This window comes from Sus scrofa, chromosome 1, assembly GCF_054392235.1.
Source record: "Sus scrofa isolate SSC_HxYL_T2T_F1_AM1 chromosome 1, Sscrofa_HxYL_maternal_Yorkshire_Landrace_v2.0, whole genome shotgun sequence".
NCBI classification, from domain to species: domain Eukaryota; kingdom Metazoa; phylum Chordata; class Mammalia; order Artiodactyla; family Suidae; genus Sus; species Sus scrofa.
Genome location: NC_139383.1, coordinates 74,819,875 through 74,842,442, shown reverse-complemented (window position 1 = coordinate 74,842,442; position 22,568 = coordinate 74,819,875). Strand labels below are relative to the sequence as shown.

At 44.6% G+C, this 22,568-nt stretch overlaps 1 protein-coding gene across 6 annotated transcripts in view; it reads right to left on the bottom strand.

Moving 5' to 3' along the window:
• Positions 1–22,568, bottom strand: part of FOXO3 (forkhead box O3) — a 133,606-nt gene that overhangs the window by 91,137 nt on the left and 19,901 nt on the right. The window contains exons 1-2 of one of the 6 annotated variants that reach the window (XM_085012041.1): positions 21,261–21,602; positions 19,048–19,094 (exon numbers count right to left, since the gene is read on the bottom strand). The gene's annotated coding sequence lies outside the window, so the exon portion shown is untranslated. 6 annotated transcript variants of the gene reach the window in all.

The following is a 22,568-nucleotide window of genomic DNA, read 5'->3' as shown; positions in this document are numbered from 1 at the left end:
GTGATATTCATAACAGCAGAAAAACTAGATGAGGGGCACCAACGTAAAAATTCATCTAGAAATAACCAGCTAAATAAATGTATTTATTTCATACAATGAAATACTGTGTCATTTAGTGAAATATTATGCCATCATTAAAATGAAGTCACTGGGCATTTAGCCCAGAAAAATAAAAACTTATGTTCATACAAAAGCCTATACACAAATGTTCATAGCAGCTTTATTCAAAATAGCCCCAAACTGCAAATAAATCAGGCATCCAATCAACAGATACACGGACAAATAAAATGTGGCATTTCCATCCAATGGAATACGATTCAGCAGTAAATAGCAACAAACTATTGACCTGTGTAACAATCTGGATAAGGAAAAAGCCAATCCCAAAAGGTCACACAGTACAGAATTCTTATACACACATATAGCAGTCTTGAAATGACTAAATTATAAATGGGAGAATAGATTAGTGGTTGCCAGAGGTCAGGGTAGAGGAGAGGAAAGGAGGTGGGTATGGCTATAAAAGGCAACAGGAGGAATCTGTGTGATAGAAATGTTTGGTATCTTGGCTGTATCAATGTCAGTAATGTGGTAGTGTGTACTAGTTCTCCAAGATATCATTTGGGGAATCTGGGACTAGAGCGTAGGATCGCTCTGCATTATTATAATTTTGCATGTGAGTCTAAAAAAAAAAGTTTATTTATTTATTTTGTCTTTTTAGGGCCACACCTGCGGCATACGGAGGTTCCCAGGCTAGGGCTTGAATCAGAGCTGTAGCTGCTGGCCTACGCCACAGCTCATGGCAACGCTGGATCCATAACCCATTGAGTGAGGCCAGGGATCGAACCTGCAACCTCATGGTTTCCAGTCGGATTCGTTTCCACTGCACCACGACGGGAACTCCCAAAATGTTTAATTTTTAAAAATCAAGTCATTAACAATTGTTAATGTCATGGAAAAGTATCCATAATCCTACCCACATTGTGAAAATTAGCCAAGATATCAAACCACAAAGTTCCTGAGGCTTAAAGGGGGGGGGGAGGCCACGAGTATAATGTGTCATACTAGCCAACCAACCAACAACAAATAAGCACAATAAACTGCAGAACTGTAGGTGATTATAACTTTCTTCATTTGTACAATCTGGAGCTTTCACATTTTCTTCAACAAACAAAAATATTTTAACAATGAAAGGAAATAAACTTTTAAAGGCTTAAATTTTTGCAGCACCAATTGGTGTTTAGCTAATGCTCCCAGGTAACACAACCAGGTTTTGTCAACGGTCTCTTAAAGTGAATGGCAAAAAACAAAACAGAACAACCCTGCAACTATATGTGACAACTACGTATGATGACGAATGTTAACGTGGTAATAGTCATTTTGAACTATATACATATATCAAATCATTACGTCACATAGCTAAAACTAATGCAGTGTTGTACGTCATTCATATCTCAATAAGAAAGAAATATAAATAAAGTAAGTAAATGGTTTACCCCTCAGAAGTCTCAAAAGACAGAAATAGCTAGGGGCAAGTGATACTGCGCAGGAACTCAGTCTTTTGCCCAGAGGACTGATTGAGTCAGGTGGGTGGTTTTGGAAAGAACCGGTTATCCAACATCTGTCTTGCCAGACATGTGGCTACATTCTGGAAAGAAACTTGAAATGGGACAGTCAACATCCATAGTCAAGAATAAATGGGACGGAAAGAAGAGGCTGGAATTTGTCTGAAGAAATAAGATAGCCCTTAACAGAAACAACCACATATGTATGGTGGATGTGGAGTGGGCTTGCTTCTCAGATACTTATTCTAAAGCATTTCGAAGTTTGTGAATCAGATTTTAACGGACTAAAGTTTGTTTTTTCAAGGAGGGTGATAGAAGGGTTTTACAAAACCAAACTCACTGAAATGCAGAAAAGAGCATACTAAATTTGGGAAGCCTTCTGTGACAGATCAGCAAGGGACAAGACCAGAAGCATCTTCAAAGAAACACACATTTCCCACTGAGTTCCAAGGCAGATCACATATTATGTAAAAGCTCGTTATGAGAGGCATTATGAAAAGTCTATAACCTTAAAATATTGGTGTTGCTTCCTAAATCAAATACTAAACATCACTCAAAGAAAAATACCTGTATTCAAAACACAAATGCACCAACTATAGTTGTAATATGTACACACACACAATTCTAGGCATAACTGAGAGCATACAGATATACGGAAATTAAATATTTTCAGTCCTAAAATAAGCAACAAAGTTACAACCCAGCAGGATTATACATCTTTATATAAAATTGCCCTGTTTTAAGAGAAAACCCCCATGAAAACAAAAAAGTTACATTTTTAAAGAACATTCCCCAACTTGTTTCAATTCAGAAGGGTCATTTACTTATTAACTGGAATAAGAACAGGGTAAAAGGAAGACAGAGGACAGGGGAATAAAAAACAATCTCCTCTCCTGAAGTTATTCTGATCTAGGAACAGGCAAACAGCTCTCAAGCAATTTTCTAATAAACTCACATTATAGCTTGAGTTTCTTATATAATAACTGTTAGTAAGCTTTTTTTATTAATCACATCTAAAAAGAAAATGGAGAGAAAAAGAACATGCATGGATAAGACTTTGAGAAATCTCTCCCTGACCACAGTGAGAAGCCAAGAGTGAAAGAGGTGGAGTGTCGTGGGAAAGAGGGCTCTTGCCCTGGGCTGGGGGTCTCCAGCCACCACCAGGTTGCACTAAACAGAAAAGAGCTATCAACCATCCCCATCTTGCTATATAAATCTGGTTGGCGTTCCCGGAAGCCATTTGTCTGCCAAACCAATTCCATGAGTGGGAGCCTTCCCAGAACATATTCAGAATTCTTTCCCTAAATTTCTGTTTCCATGATGGTGAATTTCCAGTAAGTCCATCGCCCTAAAATGTGTAACACCTCTCACCCATACCCCGCCCCAAATCTGGGTAGGCCCAGACCTTCTGGAATTATGCTTCTGACCCATGTTGTACTTAACCCTGCTCAAGTGTAAGCTCTAGATTTTTCCTCCCGTTTCTCAGCAGGCCCAGCACGGGCAGCTGGTTCAGAGCAATGGGTCAGTGTGTCTCAATGGCTCTTTTTTGCACATCCTGCTTGTGGTTGCCTGGGTGCAGTTTATCACTCAGCAACTGCCTGGTAATCCCCTGTCATCGCCACCCTACCAATGTCCGTATCAGCAGAGCAGGGTAGCCACGAGTCAGCAGAATTCAGCCAATCCTTTCCTCCTCTGGGGCAGAGGTGACCCAAGTGAAGATGAAGAAACCACTGAAGAACACAATTCAAGGGCAGAAAGACTGCTTCAAACTGAGAGAAGCAAAGGGGGCGGGGGGGGGGGGGGAGGTCCTTCCATAAATTGAGGGAGACAGAAGAAAAGGAGGATCCAGGAGAAGGCCAGGATTAAAGAATCCACGATACTACACTATTATGAACCGGTGGGAACCAGATCCTTAAAGGAAAAACCAAGCCTCACCAAATAATTGGGAAACTTAAAACTCCATGAGAGGAATTATGTTTCTATTTTTTTAACTAAGTTTCTTCTTTTGTGCTTTAGTTTGAAGGTTTGCATATTCTTGCTTAGAATTTATGAATTTCGAAGAGGTTATTGAACAAATAGGGCTGACTCTAAACAGTGTCAGGAAAGGAAGAGGAATCACTGACTTTAAAAAAAAAAAAAAAAAGAAGCATGAATTCTAATTTTAGTACCTCTTTAGTACTATAGTAGGTGGCATGTGATGGACTCTGTGATCCATCTCAAGAGCCAGGCGGACCTAAGTGCTTATTAAAAATTAGAGGAAACATGAGGTTTGTTCCTGAAATAGCTCTCCAGCTACCATACATGGTGTGGCTGGACTCAACCACACAGAGCTACAGGAGGAGCTGCCAAAGCCTATTAATACTAGAGAATATCTGTGTTAAAAAAAAAAAAAAAAAAAAACCAAAAGCTTTGAAACATATTAAAACATGATAGGTACCTAATCAAGAGAATGGTGGGCTCAGGGGAATGCACAGTACAATCAAAGCACCCCTCTGCCCTGTACTGCCGCCTTAAATTTAGCCCACGGAATTCATAATTTCACATTTTATATATTCATTATCCAGAACAGTACAAATACAAGGCTGCACAGGGATGTCCTGATCCTATTAAAAACAGCACAATCATTTTGTTTAATAAGAAAGCAATTTCTGGAGTTCCCATCGTGGCTCAATGGTTAGCAAACCCAACTAGCATCCATAAGGACGAGGGTTCAATCCCTGGCCTCGTTCAGTGGGTTAAAGATCCGGCATTGCTGGGAGCTGTGGTGTAGGTCGTAGATGTGGCTTGGATCCCGAGTTGCTGTGGCTGTGGTGTAGGCCGGCAGCTGTTACTCCAATTTGACCCCTAGCCTGGGAACCTCCATATGCCACAGGTGCAGCCCTAAAAAAAGACGGAAAGGCCAAAATAAATAAAATAAAAAGAGCAATTTCTCTTAAGTGGGGATCCTCATAGCTGAAAATTAAAAAATGCCTTTTACATTCAGAGTCCCATAGAATTTTTTTTTTCTACCTAAACTTATTACCTAGTCTCAGCCTGGTGGGATTCTGGATTTAACAGGTGACGTCGTCTCTGATGACGCAGCTGGACATGCTCAGGTCTGCTCTCCCTTTCTTATCTAAGCCATGGGAAGAGCTCCCACAACCTCGGTGTGTGCCTCTCAACACAGTCCAACCTCATCACTCCATCCTCACACCCTCTCTGGGCCAAGTGGAGACACAACTGCAAGGCCTAGCTGCGTCCTCACTGCTGCCACCTCCACAGTGAAATTTTCTCTCTAATCCTTTGTGATTTTCTCTGTTTACTGTGATTCAGGATCTCGTCTATACCTTAGACTCAAAAGTGAGAAAGAACAAGTTTAGCCAGTCCGCTATTTCATTTCCCAGCATGCATTCTGCCGATAACTGCTTTCTGCAGGAAGCATCTCTTGGACCTAAAACTGTCTGGGAGATGCTAGGTTAAACCATGTAAAACCAGTTTCTCTACTGCTGGACTCCTCGGGGACTTCAACCAACTGATATGCATCTTCAAGACCCTAAAGGGTGATAGTGCATTAAATAACTTCCAAACTCACCTAACCACAAAGCTTTTTAAAAATAAAGCGTATGATGAGGCTAGGGTTCTAGATTCTCCCCAACACGATATAATTTGGCCTCTGGAGATGAGCACAGCAACCTCCCTCTTTCCCCAGAATGGCCCTTCTCAGTGCTCCTATCTTAGATGTCCACTTCCTGCTTAAACTTTCCCACCCCTTCACAAACTAACATTTTGCTTCCTTGCTTACAAAACATACTTGAGATGTTCATCCTTCATCAACCCATAACTCTTCAAGTAATCTGGATGTGTCTTTTTTTTTTTTTTCTTCCATGAATCTCTGGAGTTCATATTCCTACTTTGAGCAATATATACATTTTTAAATTAAGGTACTGGGATTTAGAGCATCCACAAGCCCCTGAAATTATATGCAAACCACAAGCAAAATGTCTTATGCAACCGCATTTTTCTGGAGATAGGCTGCACAACTTTCTCAAAGGGGTCCATTCATAATAATGTAAATAATAACAAAAATGGTATTATAACATTGAAAAAAATGTTTTCAATGTCATGGGATAATGGAATGGAGAGGAGACATGTAGAAAACAAGGCATTTGACCTTTAGAGAAAAATAATACATACTGACAGATTATAAGTTTGGGGGACATTCTTAAAAGGAAGGGAAATTTGTAGGAAGGAAAAACAAAAAGGTAATAAGCTTAAACAAAAAAGACAGGAGGAAGCAACCAGGGTCTGGGTAGAGTGTGACAGTGACAGAGAACTGGGCTGCCACCACTAAAACATTTATTTTACCAGAATCTTGAAATATCCTCTACTTGACCCTATATTCTGCATTAATGCAAAATCAATTTCCAGAACCATGAAGCTTATCACTAACAAGATAAAATAGCAGCTTGGCATGATAACACCAGCAGGACACTCATAACATGTGGTCTCACAGAGGTCATTAGATTTCACATCTGCACAAAGGTCATTATGATTTCATGTCTGCACAAAAAGCTCTATTGGACGGTAACTACTATAAACATAAAAGTGCGTTTTATCCTAAACTCTTAGGAATGGGAAGACACGAAGGAAGGTTCTATAAAGTTTCTGCTCTCGTTATGCCATTTACATCCTAGAGTAATGAACTAGTTTGAGGGAACTGCATTAACAAGTTTGCCCTCCCCTCTAGAAAGACATGTTTCTAGGATAGAAAAAAACATCAAATAATTAAAGGGAAAAAGTATCCCCTGTCCTCAATAGCTTTTATTGAGTTTTTTTAATAACAAAAACCTATGCTATATTTCATACAAAACAATGAAAATGCTTGGGAAATGAATTCAATATAATAAGCACCAAGGTTTTTCTGTATCATTCATTAAATTCAGCTCAGGTTAAAGAGTTAGGTGCTAGTTATAATGAAAAGTATGTTCGCCCTAGCTCCTTCTTCAGAAATACTTCCAGGATTCCCGAAAACTCAACTTGCATTCCACCACACTACACTACATGCTCACATCTCTCATAAATGCAACAAAAATAAGCAGCAGTCTTTTGCCCTGACAAGGGTTTGCAAATCCCAGCTGCTTGGGACAGAGGGGAGCGGGAAGGATGGCCTCTTAAAAAAAAAAAAAAAAAAAAAAAAAAATCTCTCCTTGAGAACAACATTAAAATACCAAGAGGATAAACTGAACTCTTAGTTCTTGCTCGTGTTGTTTGGGGAACCACTATGAAAATACTTTGGATCACAAATGTCTCTGCCCCAATCACATATCTGCACTGACACGTAACAGACCCGTAAGGCACGTTCTCAAATGGCTTCCACAAGCCCTAAGGAAGGGAGAGCCCCGCAGAAACTGCTCAGGTGAAACCGTCTTTATCTCGCCGCCCGAACAAGGGAGGCAGGAGGGAGTCAGTTTGGAAAGAGCTGGATCTCTGCCAGGGTCAACAAAGCCAGATATGGCGACGAGGCCCGGCTGTGCTGACCCACTCTGACCCAGTCACTGCAACAGGAAAGCCAGGCCCAGAGGCCCCCAGGGATCGAGGGGACATGGACGACCAGGGCCATCAGCAGGGAGGAGGCACCCAGGCCTGACATCTGCATTCTTGGAGTCTGGAGAGCAGGAATAGGAAGCTAGCAGGGCAAGCCCCGAGGAAGAAGGGGCCTGAGAGGGAGGCAGAGCCCAGGGGGAAGACGCTGAGCAAGCCGAGGACTCTCCTTTCTTCTCTAACATTTCACACACTTCACCTGCTTTCATTTTGTAAAGAAACTTATAAAACCAATCTCAAGCAGCCCACCCCACCCCCGAAATTCATTTGCCAACAACTTTCTGGGGAGAGAAAAACCAGAAAGAGGGAAGAAGAACATCAGCACACAGCTCTGGGCCCCTCCTGCCCCACTCTTAAGAAAAGCCAGTTAACAAAGACACAACACAAGCACACAACCAAAAGAGGTCAAAGGGAACTACACAGCAAAGGAAAAAAAAAAAGTTTCCCTCCCCGCTCTCCCAATTATCTAGCTCTCCTCTGGCCCAGTTAACCTTCCGACACCACCTCTTCTCACTCTTCCGAGCTCATCTATTTAAAAATAGTTAAGATCTAAAATATCTGCACACCCTATTTCACAATCAACATCTTTTGATAAACTAGGAAATAAAAGAACATCTTGTTACTATAATGCGTAATCCTCCCTTCTAAGAAAAAACACTTGAACCAAATCCAACAAATGCAATCCATTAAGAGCAAGTTCAGTCTTTCTTAGAGCCTAACTTTGATTTCACATGGAGGACCTGAACTTTAAAAACACTCAACAACATTCCCGATACCTAGATGTTCCCATCACCCACTGAATTATACATTCCCAAGCATGCATCCAATTCTCTGTGGACACACTAGGAAAATGCCGTCTCTAATTTCTAATGGGATTGAGATGAGATGAAAGACTGGAGAGCAATGAAAGCGCTGAGACCCATCCTCCACCCCTTACCCGCTGAATCACACCACCCGCACGACCGTCCTCAACAAATGGCTTCTCTGAGACTCCGAAACCACAACAAATGTGCAACCCTAGGCCCCAGCTGTGGCACCCAAACGCCAGAAGCAAAATTCATGACACTTTTCGTGTTCACACAGGAGCTTAGACAGGTGTGAGGAACCGCGGAACAATTATCTGAGGACACACACCCTCTTCCCACACACAGACACTTGTGCTTCTACCACGCCTCCCTTCCAGAAAACTACCAAGGCTTATAGAACCTCTTACTTGAAAAATAATTTCAGGAGAATTTAAAACACATTCTTGCTGACCACGAACAAGAACTCTAAGTTCAAATCTAAAACTCAAATCTCAAAAAAGAGTAGGAGAGCAGGTGACATGATAATCATGCATGTAGGAATAACTGAAGAAATGGGAAAGCAGAGGGCCAGGCTTCAGGGCTGAAAAACTGGACCAGATGCATATCTGTTCCTCCAGCTACATAAATTCCAATGATAGCCTTTTCTAAATGTTCTTTTTCTTTTTGGCCGTGCCCCACAGCATGCGGAAGTTCGTGGTCAAGAGATCAAACCCACGGCACAGCAGCAACCCAGGCCACAGCAGTGGCAATGCCGGATCCATAACCCACTAAGCCACCAGGGAACTCCCATTCTTTTCAAATCAACTTTATCAAGGCATCATTTACATACCAAATAATGCACTCATTTTTGGCACACAGCTGGATGAATTTTGGCAAATGTGTACACCAAAATAAAAAGAACCACCACCATAAAGATACAGAATGTTTTCATTTCCCCAGAAAGTTCCCTCATGCCCTTTTGGCAGCCTATCTCTAAGGCCCACAGCCCCTGTAAACACGGATTTGCTCTGTTACCATGGGCTAGTTTTGCCTTTCATAGAACTTCAGATAAATGAAATCAAACGGCATGTACCTTCTGTGTGTTTGAGAGCCATCCGTGTATCTGTGGCTGTTTCTCTTTATTGCTGCACAGCATTTCCTTTGCATCATTTATTTACTACAACTTTCCAAACTTTTTTTTTGGTCTTTCTAGGGTCGCACCTGCAGCATATGGAAGTTCCCAGCCTAGGGGTTGAATCAGAGCTGCAGCTGCCGGCCTACACCACAGCTCACAGCAACGCCAAATCCCTGACCTACTGAGTGAGGTCAGGGATAGACCCTATGTCCTCACGGATACTAGCCGGGTTCATTACCACTGAGTCACAACGGAAACTCCCCAAGCTTTTTTTTTTTTTTAAATAAAAAGGCAGCAGTGGTTAACTTTAAAACAGGTACATAAAGCTTTTTAAGAATATCATTATGTCTTTCAAAGTCACTGGAACCTGTAAGTTACTGCATGAAGTGGAGATCTCAAAAACCTTTGACTTTAGGAATACAAAGTTTTGTTTCACCTCCCTAAACAATACCTTGTTCAATCAGATGGAAAGAAAAAAGATATCCTGAGATTTTTGTTTACTGGCAGCTCCAGATGTTATTTCAAGCTGCTAAAGAACCACGAGGAAACTATATCCAAGTAAAGTTTCATGTGCTGCTTCCTAAAGGCCTGACCCAGAAGTGAACTTCAGGGCTAGATTTAATTTGGCTCTCATCCTTCTGTTTTTGCCTGATTAGTCAGATTTTGAGGTTTCATGCTGACTCCTGAGTTACTTTACCACCAAAAGGTTGGGACAGGATTGCCCCAAGAAGTCCTGTTTAGAAAAGAAAATACAACATACCACCTAAATTGGGTTCAACCTAATGGCTCCAACAGCGAAGACTCCTACTCTTTCCAAGGAAATAGTTTGGGAAATACTGTTGTAACAGTATTAAAGAACATCCCTTGGAGTTCCGCTGTGGCACAGTGGATTAACGATCCAGCTTGTCGCTGTGGAGGTGCTGGTTCAATCCCCAGCCCAGCCGCAGTGGGTTAATGATCTGGCGTGGCCACAGCAGTGGCAAAAATCAAAACTGTGGAGTAGGTTGCAGCACAGCTGGAATTCCATCCCTGGCCTGGGAACTTCCATCTGCCATCAGGGCAGGCAGAGAAAGAAAAAAAAAAAAAAAATCCTTCATACTAACCCTTACCCTAACCCATGTGGTATTCAGCCTCAGGTAGGTGGTAGGCAATCCTGAATGTAAATGGATACCCTCAGTCCCCATTACAGGGTACAGAAAACAAAAAGAGAGGCCCTAAAAGAGCTCCCAGTGAGTCCCAGAGACACTTGGGCTGTGAATGAGAAACTCTAATGCCCTGGGGCAAAAGGAAATCTCTGTGCCCTCAGCCCCCATTCCCTACCCAGGTCCCAAACAGGTCTTTAAAATAGTCACAAAGGCAGGCAGGAGCTTCTTCTAAAGGAGAAGCCCAAAGTAAGAATGCAGCTTCCAGACCACCCTGCCTACCCCTAGGTGAGTGCTCTGAGCCCACCACCAACTTCTGGGCCTTAGTTTCTTCTACTGAATGAGGAGGCTACCCTAGAAGGAACTCTAATATTCTCTCCAGTCTCATAAAAGAGCAATAATGCCAAGACTAAAAAGAGAAAAGCTGCACATTTTTGGAACCATAAGAGATTTTGTAAACATGGCATCCAAAATTCTGACAGAAAAATCAACCTCAATTCTCCATTCATAATCCTTGGCCATTACAGTCTGTAAATAAGTATTTTTATTTTGTCTATGCACTGCCCCTTTCCTTTCCTCTAATTAAAGTATTACTCCTAAAAAAAAAAAAAAAAATAGGAGTTCCCATTGTGGCTCAGTGGTAACAATTCTGACCACTGAGGCATCCAAGAGGATGCAGGTTCGATCCCTGGCCTCACTCAGTGGGTCAGAGAGAGATCCGCTGTGGCTGTGGCTGTGGTGTAGGCTGGCAGCTGCAGCTCCAATTTGACCTGTAGCCTGGGAACTTCCATAGGCCGCAGGTGCAGCCCTAAAAAGCAAAAAAAAAAGGGGGGGGATGGGGATTTAAATTAAATCCTGTTAATGAGTTACAGTCTTGACATTTAACTTTACATATCCATGTGCCTGTTTTTGTCTAAATACTAATGATTAAGGGTTTTTATTATGACATACTATGTACAGAAGATGGTCTCCTTTGATTAAGAATAAATCTCTAGAGGATGAAAATTTACCTTAGGAATAAAAATACATCACTTGATTTTGCAACAGTTTCATCCTAGGCAACATGCTTTTGTGTTTTGATTATTCGTGAAATTGCAAAGGATCACTTAAGCTTGACTAACGTTCAGTACAAAACAGTTGTTTTATATACTTGCAATTTGAAGGCTGTGTTTTAGAATCCACATTCACAACACAGTATAATCCAAAAGCCCCTTAACTTTCCTATAAGCATCTAAAGAAAGCACTGCTTTCCCAAATATCAGTCTCAGGACCCCGTGCTGCAGAGCCAGCCACCCTGCTGCAGCAAGATCGATTGGGCCTGACTCCTCCTCCTGCTCTGAAAGTTAACAGCCCTTAGAGCTGAGGGTCCCACAGGGGCTAGACTGCTGTGGAGGGGGCCTGCGGGTCTGCTCTGGAATGGGGAAGCGGGTGTGTGGCCGGGAATAAAGCCTGCACTCGAAGAACAAAAGCCTGCCTCACGGATGGAGCGCTTTCCAAGACAGTCAGGAACAGCAGGGCCGAATGCTGGCAGGAGCTCGTGTAGGCGCGCGGCCCTTCTCGGTACTCGATGTCCCAAGCACCAGAGAGGAAGTAAACAAGGACCCGGCTTGGACAGGCGTCTGTGCAGCCCAGGGCAGCCAAGGCCCGGCCGGTCAAGACTCCTGACTCCCAGGCAGGGCACTGACGTCACACAGCTCCAGAATGTGGGTTGCCTGTGACCAGGAAAATTACACAGGCCAGTTTAAATGCAGCCTATATTCCTCGCCACCACCTAGATTTTCTTTTTTCAAAAACAGTAATCTTCTGGAGAAGTTCAGCAAAGCTGGGGCATGGCCAAGAGCTACACGTGGAATGGCCACAGAAATCCTACGCAGGTCCCATGCGTGATGCCACCCCCTTCTCCACCAAACGCATCTGCACCAAACTACCCCAGCCCCACCGGACCAAAGCCAGGGTTGGCTATTTTGCCTCAGCAAAGATCCTCGGGGATGTCCATTTTAAACTGCTCCTCTGCAGAACCTAAATTTACCCAATAAATGTTAAAGAACTAAGATACTGTCATGACTTTCCATCAAAAACTGTCAGCATTCCTTCAAGCTTTTCCATCTTCCAGTCACACTAGAGCAAACCACCTTTCTTGCCCTCCCCGAGTTGCCGAAAATAATCCCAGCAGAGCAGAAAGCATCCTGCGGAGGCTTTGCGTGCAAGGGCAAGGTGCCTTCGAGGGGAGCTGGTTTCTGTTTCTCCAGCCCAGACCAGCAGGATGCTGCATCTTCACTCACCACAAAGACAGTCTCAGTTTCTTCTTAGACTCTGCCTTTGGGGTGGAGGAAAGGGGGAGCCTGGGGGCAGGGCTATAAAGTAGCAGCAGTGCTGACCAGACGGAGGAAGGGAGAGCTGGGTCTGGATCTCTGCCCGCACATCTCATCTCATCCTGTATAACAAACGCATTCCTATAAAGTCGACGCCAACCGCGTTTCTGAAATGCGATTTTTAAAGAATGTAACACCTCATTAATTAAGTAAATTGTACAACAACCTCGGTTATGTCTTTTTTTATAAATCTTAAGTTTTCATTTAGTTCAGCTTTAAAAAATGCTATGCTATCCAGTCCATGCCAATGAATCAACACACTCACAACTGCAGAGATAAACGAACGGAATTTTTAAAAATAGACTGTTCAAAAAAGCAATTTACTTAAACAATTCACACCTATCACCTCTATCTTTGTTGAACTTATCAACTTAAAACTGATGAAATAAAACACATTCTTAAATGAGGTCACCAGCAATACAAATGGTTAGCAGATTGTCACGAGAACCTAAGAGCTTTTAACTCTGTTAAAGTGGCCTTAAAAAGTATCTTCACTCTTAAATGACCCTTACATTTAGGAGGCAGGGCCCTTTGGCCTTCTTGCAAATAGGGGGGTCACAAGACAGACCAGTGAAAAGTCAGAGCAGGAAGGAGGGGGAAGCCCTTCTCCAGCGTGTGTCCCAGTTAATGTCACTAGTTTGGAAACACTGGCCTGAGTCATCTCGAAGTGCAGGAATCCTTAAGTTTTCTATAAAAATATTTGTGCATCCTATGACTGACTTAATGCAACACAAGTGGGCAAAAAAGAAAGTCCCAGGTTCCAGACCGAATGTACCACCAGGCAAGTCAACTAAGTACAGATAACCTCAGAGAGAAATTAAACATTTCGTCAAGGATTTCTGATGACAATGCAAAAGTAGGAGAGTACATTGTACTTTAAACAATGCCTTGTCTGTTTGCAGGAACATGGACTGGCCTAAAATGGAGGGGAGAAGAAAACAGGGATAGGACCGAGCCCCAGTTTTCCCTTCAAAGGCAAACTGGGACGTGTGTGGGGTGAAGGGGGTGTGGGGGTGTGTATACCCATGTGTACATTTTCCTAGGAATCAGCATAATGCGTACCACTGGTGGGCACACAAAGGTCCCAGTGCAGCCTGACACCCCACTGCCATCAGCCCCCATATCTGATGTTTCCCCATAGAACCACCTTACTCCCTTGAGCAGCTTTGGGACCAACTCTGTTCAGAGAGAAGCAGTCTCAGGATCTCTTCATCTGTCCCCTGGTGGCTTATTCCAGCCCCGAGCAATTGTTCTAAGGAACAGGGGCCTCGGAAAGAGAAGGGGGAACCAGGAGGGAGAGTGGGCAGACTGGGTCTGCATTCACTCTGCCACTCAGGAGCCAAGGGAGCTGGGTCCAGCGGGTACACCAAACACCTGCTGAACCAGACCCAGCTCTAGGCTTCAGTTTCTTCAGCAGCTAAAAAAGAATTCGTCTTTACCTTCAGATTTAACATGAGGATGGGCTTAATAACCATGGACACACTATCCTCACTGACTCCCTGGCCCCTTCACTGAGGCCTGTGTCACGAAAACCCATCTGATCCCACATCCCCAAGTCTTGCTCTCAGCCAGACTCCAGCAATGCACTGAGTTGAACACCTACTGTTCCCTGGCCTTTGCCTTCTGCTGAGTCCCTGTGACTTCTTAGTAGACACAGTTCCTTGTACCAAGACTTCTGCCTCCTGCCCACCATCCCACCAGCCTCAGTTTCCTCCCCTGGACTGCTCTGAGAACTTTCCCAAAGAACCTGATCCATGCTGCTTTGTCTGTGAGTCCCAATCACTCCCTGAGTCTGGAGCCATACACACACACCCAGCCAAATTCCTGGTGTTTCAAGAAAAGGATTTCCAAGGCTAGAGAGAAAGACATAAATACACCAGCAAAGAAGGAACACTCCAACCAACGGACCAGCTCATTACCTTAGAGAACCAAGTTTCCAACAGGACACTGTCACCTATTAATCAGTGTTCTCTTTAGGACATTCTAAGGGAAAAATTTCTTGGTAACAGAAAAAGCCACGCTGTTTCTATTAAACCAATCTGTTTTTATTTAAAGGCACCTACAAATCTGGAAGCTGATTTTACATCCCTTTTCACTTCAGCTGCTGTGAAACTCAAAAGCCAAATTTGTGGCCTGACTTCAGCACCTGTCAAGTGCTGTATGTATTGTCCTGTGCCTTCAGGTTTCATCCTTTCACATGGCATATGTCTTTCTCAGTTGTCACCATGCTACAAGAGGAGCATAAACCCACTTAAATTTGAAATCAACACCTTTAGGGAAAGGTGGTCTTTGCTTGGATCCATGCAGGAATGGCAGATCTATGTCAGATGTTAGACTGATAATAACAAAGCAAGCAGCCTGCTGAGAATGTGATGGGAATGAGGTGGAAGCAAACTTAGGTCTGTGCCCCTCTGTTGTCTCCCAGGCACCCATAAGGGATGCATGAGGGCAGCAGCCAGAATGAGGGGCACGGATGCCTGGGGCAGCATATACCTCATCCCTCTGCGGAAGCCACTTTGGGATGACACCGGGTCCAACGCATAGTTAAAGTGGTTTAGATTCTCATCTGGCTAAAACTGAAGGGACTGCAGACTAACAGAATGATGATGATAGCTTTTCCCTAGTTGCCCTCAGAAGCACTCCAATGGGAGGGCAAAGTCATCTCTAAAATGGAGGAGGGCAGGGGCCACATCTGCTAGAGGCTCTCAGCTGTCTTGGGAAAAAGAGCACAGCGTTACTCTGCTGAAGTGCTGAGAAGTGCAGGGAGCCCCACCCCCAGCCCTCAAAGAGCCCTGGATGCTCTGCCAACTGGGCCCCAGAGGCCTGTGATCCCTGACCCACTTTGAGATCAATCAGGACTGGATTTAGACATCTTCAGCAGAATTCCAATTCCAGATGGGAAACCTTCACTCCACAGGACCTGATGTGGAGGTCCTATGGCAAAGGTTCTTCACCGTTTAGCCTCTGGAGACTCTTTCGGCCAAGCAAGAGTCAAAGCCACAGGGATCATGAATTCACCTCCTCAATTCAAAAGGAACAGCTCTATGACTCCACGTAGGCTACAATGTTTCAATTTCGTCACTATCAAACAGGAAGATTCCTGCCTTTTACCTCCCATTAGCTTTTTTTTTTTTTTTTTTTTTCCCTTTTGTCTTTTTAGGGCCGTGGCATATGGAGGTTCCCAGGCTAGGGGTCTAATCAGAGCTGTAGCTGCCAGCCTATGCCACAGCCACAGCAACTCTGGATCCGAGCCACACCTGCAACTTACACCACAACTCAGAGCAACGCTGGATCCTCAACCCACTGAGCAAGGCCAGGGATCGAACCCGAAACCTTATGGTTCCTAATCAGATTCATTTCTGCTGCACCAGGACGGGAACTCCTACCTTCCATTAGATTGCTTCTGAAGCTATTCAGGGTTCTTTAGGAAAAGCCATCATTATTACACTCCTATTAGTCTACAACCTCCTAAGTTTTAGCCAAATGAAATCTAAACCGCTTTTAAGTACACATTGGACTCAGTATCATCCAGAATTGGCTCTGGGTCCTGGTAAATGCAAGTTTCCAGATGGCAAGATCCTAGGTGAAATCATCAAAAGACTACATAAGTGCCACATATTATTATGTCTCCCACTCGTTAGTTCACCCAACACCCTGCACGTTAGGGATGCGCCAAGTTATCTCCTTTACAAAAAGCGGACTCGGTGCTTGTTCACAGCTACACAAACAAAGAGCCAGGCCAAAATGAAGGAAAGGACAACTCCCTCCTGCCTTACCCTGCAATCTATCAAGTGGGGTTTGTGTTTTATCACTTTTCCTTGAAGGTTGCAAAAGTTCTGCAAGGAATTCTTTGATTACTGTAATACTTTTATCAACAAAAGAAAATGAACTCTAACAACACACTGCACTGTCAGAAGTTTCATGATCAGAGGTGAAAATAATGAAGGATGGGCAGAAACATATGCCAGGATGCACAGCTCAGCAAGACTTCCCTTCCTCCCAGGCAAGAGACTCACTGCCCACGGGGCTCTTCCTCAGCGCAGTCTCCCAGGAGATGGTGCAATTTTCTGAGCATGTGCCCATCCTTCAGGACAGCGTACGCTCATAAAGGCAATGCCCGCTTCTACAACCATCTTGGTCTTCCATGCATCACCTCATTGGCTAAATGAAAGCAGGTGAAGGAATAATCACGGCTATAACCAGGCAGCACACTCCCAGGCCCTGGGAATGACCAAATAACCATATATCACGTGAGACCTGGGGAAAGGTCAAGACCCTGGCCCAGGCTATAGAAGCCAGCACCCTGCTACCAACCTGCTGGCGGGGGCAGGGGGGACTTCAGAGCTTTCAACAATTTGTGTGACCAAAAATTTCATTCACAGGGGGATTATTCCAATAATTTGCTGGGTCTTTTTTTTTTTAAGGGCCGCACCTGAGGCATATGGAGGTTCCCAGGCTAGGGGTTGAATTGGAGCTGTAGCTACTAGTCTACACCATAGCCACAGCAATGTGGGATCCAAGCCATGTCTGTGACCTACACCACAGCTCATGGCAACACCAGATCCTTAACCCACTGAGCAAGGCCAGGGATCGAACCTACAGCCTCATGGACACTAGTCGGATTCATTACCACTGAACCACAATGGGAACTCCCTGCTGTATTTTTTAGTTCACCTTTAAGGCACATATAGATTAATTCAGCACAAACCTGCAACAATCAGTACCGAGTCTGAAAGCTCCTCGTAACATTAAACATGACTAGAGGAGTTCCTGTCGTGGCTCAGTGGTTAACGAATCCGACCAGGAACCATGAGGTTGTGGGTTCGATCCCTGGTCTTGCTCAGTGGGTTAAGGATCCAGCGTTGCCATGAGCTGTGATGTAGTTAGCAGACACAACTTGGATCCCGAGTTGCTGTGGCTCTGGTGTAGGCCGGTGGCTACAGGCTCCAATTCAACCCCTAGCCTGGGAACCTCCATATGCTGCGGGAGCGGCCCAAGAAATGGCAAAAAGACTGCCCCCCCCCAAAAAAAAAAGTGACTAGAAATGGCACTTTTGCTCTAAATGCTAAAGCCAAAGAAACTGTTCCTAAGACTTCCAAAGTTTGCCAGTGCCTACAAAAGAGCCTAGCATTACCAATCAGACTTGCAGTTACAGAAAGCTGCTTTGGGGACTGAATTCTCAGTAAAAGATGTCCAAATCTACTCAACAGTGTGTAATGAAACGGCTGCCCAGCATTAAGACTGATGAAACCACAAATTTCCCTTGCAGCAAATCACTGCCAATTAAAGCCATTGATCCGGCTAACTATGTCCATTCCTGTGGCACAAAGTGACTAATTCTTTTAAACATCACATGCAGTGTAACTTTTCCAAAGTCACACGCCTCCAAGTTGCAACCACTTACTCAGGCCCCACCACTCTGTATTACAGGACTGCCACAAGGTGGTCATTCCTCAAGGGTTGGAGGCCTGTAAGGTGCATTGTGGCTGCCAGAGGACGTCTCCCACAGGGTGCGTTTCCACAGGATGCCTCCACATGGCCACCGTGAAATGAAATACCTGGCTCCTCCCTGGAGACTCAGGTAGGGCTGTATGAAGTAAGGAACCTGTCCAGGCAGGTACTGGCATGTGCACAAACCCTCAAGAGGAGTTCCTGTTGTGGCTCGGCAGGTTAAGAACTAGTATCCGTGAGGATCAGGTTCGATCCCTGGCCTCGCTCAGTGGGTTAAGGATTGGCATTGCTGTGAGCTGTGGTGTAGGTCACAGATGTCACAGATGATGTCACAGATCTGATATTGCTGTGGCTGTGGCAGCTGCAGCTCTGATCCAACACCTAGCCTGGGAACTTCCATATGCCACAGGTGCAGCCCTAAAAAAGAAAAAGAAAGAAAAACTAAATCCCTCAAGAGGCGGTGGGGTGGGTCATCCTCTGCAAAAGTGGTGGTGACTGTGGTGACCACCGAGGCAGCTCCTAAATAAGAGTGGCGGCCACCCCGGCTCATCCTCAATATCCTCATTCAGAAAATAAAGGGGTAAATCAAACGCCATCCAAGGCATCCAGTTCCAGAACTCAGAGATTCCGTCATCAGTTCAGCGCTGATTTCTCAGATTAGCCCTTCTCCTAGACAATTCCTGAGGAAATGAGGCCTGGAGAGGTGGACAGGGGAAGGTCAGGTTCACAAAACGGGACTGCCGAGAAGGATGGTCTACGTGCCAAGAGTCGAGAGCTGGGCTGGCAGATGTGGGGCCAGTTACACCTCACATGGGTGGTGAATAACAGGTGGAGGGTGGGGTCAGACGTGGCTTTCCTATCTTAATATACATGAAGAAAGGACGTAAGACATCAACAGTCTGCCCTGAAAATTGCCCCTTCAAAAAAGAAATAACCCCACATCTTCTGAAGGAGTCACTTATCTACATGACAAAAACCTAACCAAAAGGTATTAAGTTAAATAGGATAAATGCATTATCTTACGCTTCAGATGGTTTTTCTTTTAAATCTTCTAGGGCATCTCTGTTTACCTGCAGAAAGCAAAATTTTCAACTATTTTCAAAACATTATTAGTCAAATGACTGAGAAAAGAGATGTTTTTGAGTTCTCACAACTCCATATAAAAACTTCCATGTGAATTCTCGAGTGTAAAAAATACCCAATAGCACACGGGGCTGGGACCATGGGCTTCGTGACACACACCTGCCCTTCGCTTCCACTCACTAGGACAAGTCACAAGCCTGCTGGGCCTGCCCCTCACATTTGGACAACACGGTGTTTAGGGTGAGACCCACATTTAATCTAAATGCAGCTGGCAGGCACTTGCAGTGGCTAGTAAATAAATGGCCTATGCTGCACCAACAAAGAAGGAAAGGTGATTTCTTCTTTTTCAGGTGGGGATGAGGAGTGCAAGGACTATCACTTACATCTGCTTTACAGCCTGGAGAAAATGTGGCGAGCCTCAGCCCCAAGAATAATTACATTTCACCAGAATGCAAGTCTTAAAAGCCCTCTCTGTTCACAGTGGATGCTCATCTACAACCACACACTCAAGTCTGTTCTCCTGGGTTCTGAAAGAGCACCCAGCCAGGTATTACATACCTGCCTCAACCTGAACAGAAGGTCGTGCCAATTCCCCTCCTTGCGCTTTTAAGCCAAAATGAGAGATATGGTAGGACAGAACAGCCAAGGAAAGGCTCAGGCAGTTTTATAAAATCAAAATCCCTAATCCCTAATGGGTTAATTATTGATTTGGGAGTTTAGTTAGTCAAAGTAGAGAAAGATATGCTGATAGAGGTAGTCCCACCTCTATCACTTACCAAGTGCATGGCCTTGACCCTGTCACATAAACACCCTGGACCTCCGATTTCCCATCCATAAAGAAGAGCTGATGTGCATAAAACCCACAGCAGTGCCAGGCACATAATAAATGTTCATTAACAGTAGCTTTTAGGAGTTCCTGTCGTGGCGGAGTGGTTAATGAACCTGACTAGGAACCATGAGGTTGTGGGTTTGATCCCTGGCCTCGCTCAGTGGGTTAAGGATCCGGTGTTGCCGTGAGCTGTGGTGTAGGTCGCAGATGCGGCTCAGATCCTGCGTTGCTGTGGCTCTGGCGTAGGCCGGTGGCTACAGCTCCAATTCAACCCCTAGCCTGGGAACCTCCATATGCCTTGGGAGCAGCCCTAGAAAAGGCAAAAGGAAAAAAAAAAAAAAAAAAAAAAAAACCAGTAGCTTTTAGTTACAGTCATGAAAAGGAAGAGTCAGCCGAAGGCTATGAGTGTTATCACACCCATTTGCTCCAATGCAGAGAAGATATAATTGCTTTTGCCCTTTTTTGAAGGGGAGGGGATAAAAGCTTCCTAATGTCACCCACAACCTTCCCCATATAACTAAGGGCCCAGGGCAGTTCTCCCCCAAACCAAAAGCCTCCTCTACAGACTCCTGGAGGGGATTTCTAAAGAATGGTTGAGCATATTGATGTCCCTTATTTCCATCTTCAGAACTGGGCCATGGGAGCCAAAGACTCGGATCCCTCTGATCCTTGGGCTGGAAGCCAGGCCTTCTTCATGGCTGCCAGGCAGGCTTTTTCTTTTGAGCCTGATTGTTCCATAAGGCACTTTACTCCTCTGTAAATGCATCCTTAACGCCAGATTTCTTTTCAACAAACACCACTATCACCACCACCAACCCCACCCACTCCCCCAAACATGCAAGCAGCAGCCCATCCTTCAGGAAACCCAAAATGGATGCGAACTGACATGCGTCATTTCATCTGTGGGCAGTGGCAGCTTTGGGGAGCATGTCACCACCACGGGCACTCAAGATCTCACCAAGCTGAATGACTTCCGCCTTCTTTAAAAGGCTGAGCACTCGCCTGAAGTCCAATTCTAAACGCTGCTGAGAGCATTACTGACGCACAGCTAGGACTCTCCTCCACATTCTGGCCCCAGACCTAAGTCTGTCAATGCAGCTTCCCCACCACTGCGTGAACCTTCTGATGTTCCAACCCCTAAACCTGCTTTCTTGATCCTTTCCAAGAATCGTGGTGAATCCTGGAGAGTGACTTGCTTGCCCTCTCCATCCCCAGGAAGAAAACACAGATCACTGTCCCTCTGAAGCTCATGTGGTCATGGATAGGGCTTCACAGAGGAAAAGGTATACTACTAATAGCTGAAAAATTTGTAATCCAAACTCACCCTGGTTTTTTTTCTCACTCCGTCAGATATAAGATTATTCACGAATCTCAGGCAACATCCTGAAGCAGCTGCTAGAAGGTCCTGAAATGAACTTTCAAGACCTGGCCAACCCACTGTTCTTGGCACTATTTATATTCCTAAAGCCATCAGCTAAGTTTGATATGGCTACTCAAGAGGCCCAGTTTAATGGACTCCAGAATCCAATGATACTGATAAGCAGCAATAAGGTGTCTGCATCTTTACCCGGCTTCGCCTTGTGGTGGGAGAGGCCACGCGTCATTAAGACTCTAGGCCAAGGTGAACACCATCTCCTCACCACTGCCTCGCCTCTGCCCTCAACACGAAGCAGCACCACTTTCCCCTTCACGTCACTGGCCCTCTCACACTGATTACACCCAGCACATTTTAATCTTATCTCTCTCCCACATGTCCCACGTCCGTCTGCAGATGAGTCAGGGAACTACCCCCTATCCGATGCTGGTCTTAAACCAGGAAATGTTCCCCCAAGACCAAAACAAACGAGGAGAAGAGATCACAAAATGACAAGAATCCAACCTAAACACAAGTCCTCTGAACACAGTACATGCACTGGGATGAACACTTGGCTTCCTCTGTGCACCTGAAAGGATCCTTTGGTGGGGGACGGGGCGGGGGTGCTGGTGCCCTTGACTACACAGAAAGCTACATGGCAACAAGGACCTATGGAAAGTCTACACTGTCTGTCTAGGGCCAAGAACTCTGTTACATCTCCACAGATATCACTGCAAGTTCTCTGTTCATCTCTTCCCACTCTTCAGGCCTCTGAAGTCAAAATGGCGTGAGAAATTTGATTTTTGATTTCGAATCTGTCCCCAGAAAAATTCCAGACTCAGCAAATGACTAAAAGCAGTGGTTCTCAAACGTCAGCTTGCAGCAGAATTACCTGGAGGCCTCTGACAACACGGATTGCTGGGTCCAGAGTTTCTGATTCAATACATCTAGGGTTGGGCCCAAGAACCTGAATTTCCAACAAGTTCCTAGGTGATGCTGCTGGTATGGAGACCATGCTTTGAGAAATTAATGCATTGGAACATGATAGAATCCTCTAGTATATCAGATTAGGTTGCACAAAAGAGGGATAGTGAGTTTATGCGTCTCAGATGTCAAGAATTATGCAATGACTTGAAATAGCACCATCTCTTATTACAAATTCCTGGAAACTTCAAAATTAGTTATCCAGGGTCCAGTGGAGACTAGAAAAACAAGTGCGAGTTGAAAACTAAAGAAGCCACATCATTTATAACAAAAGAAAGTACAGAGGATATTGTA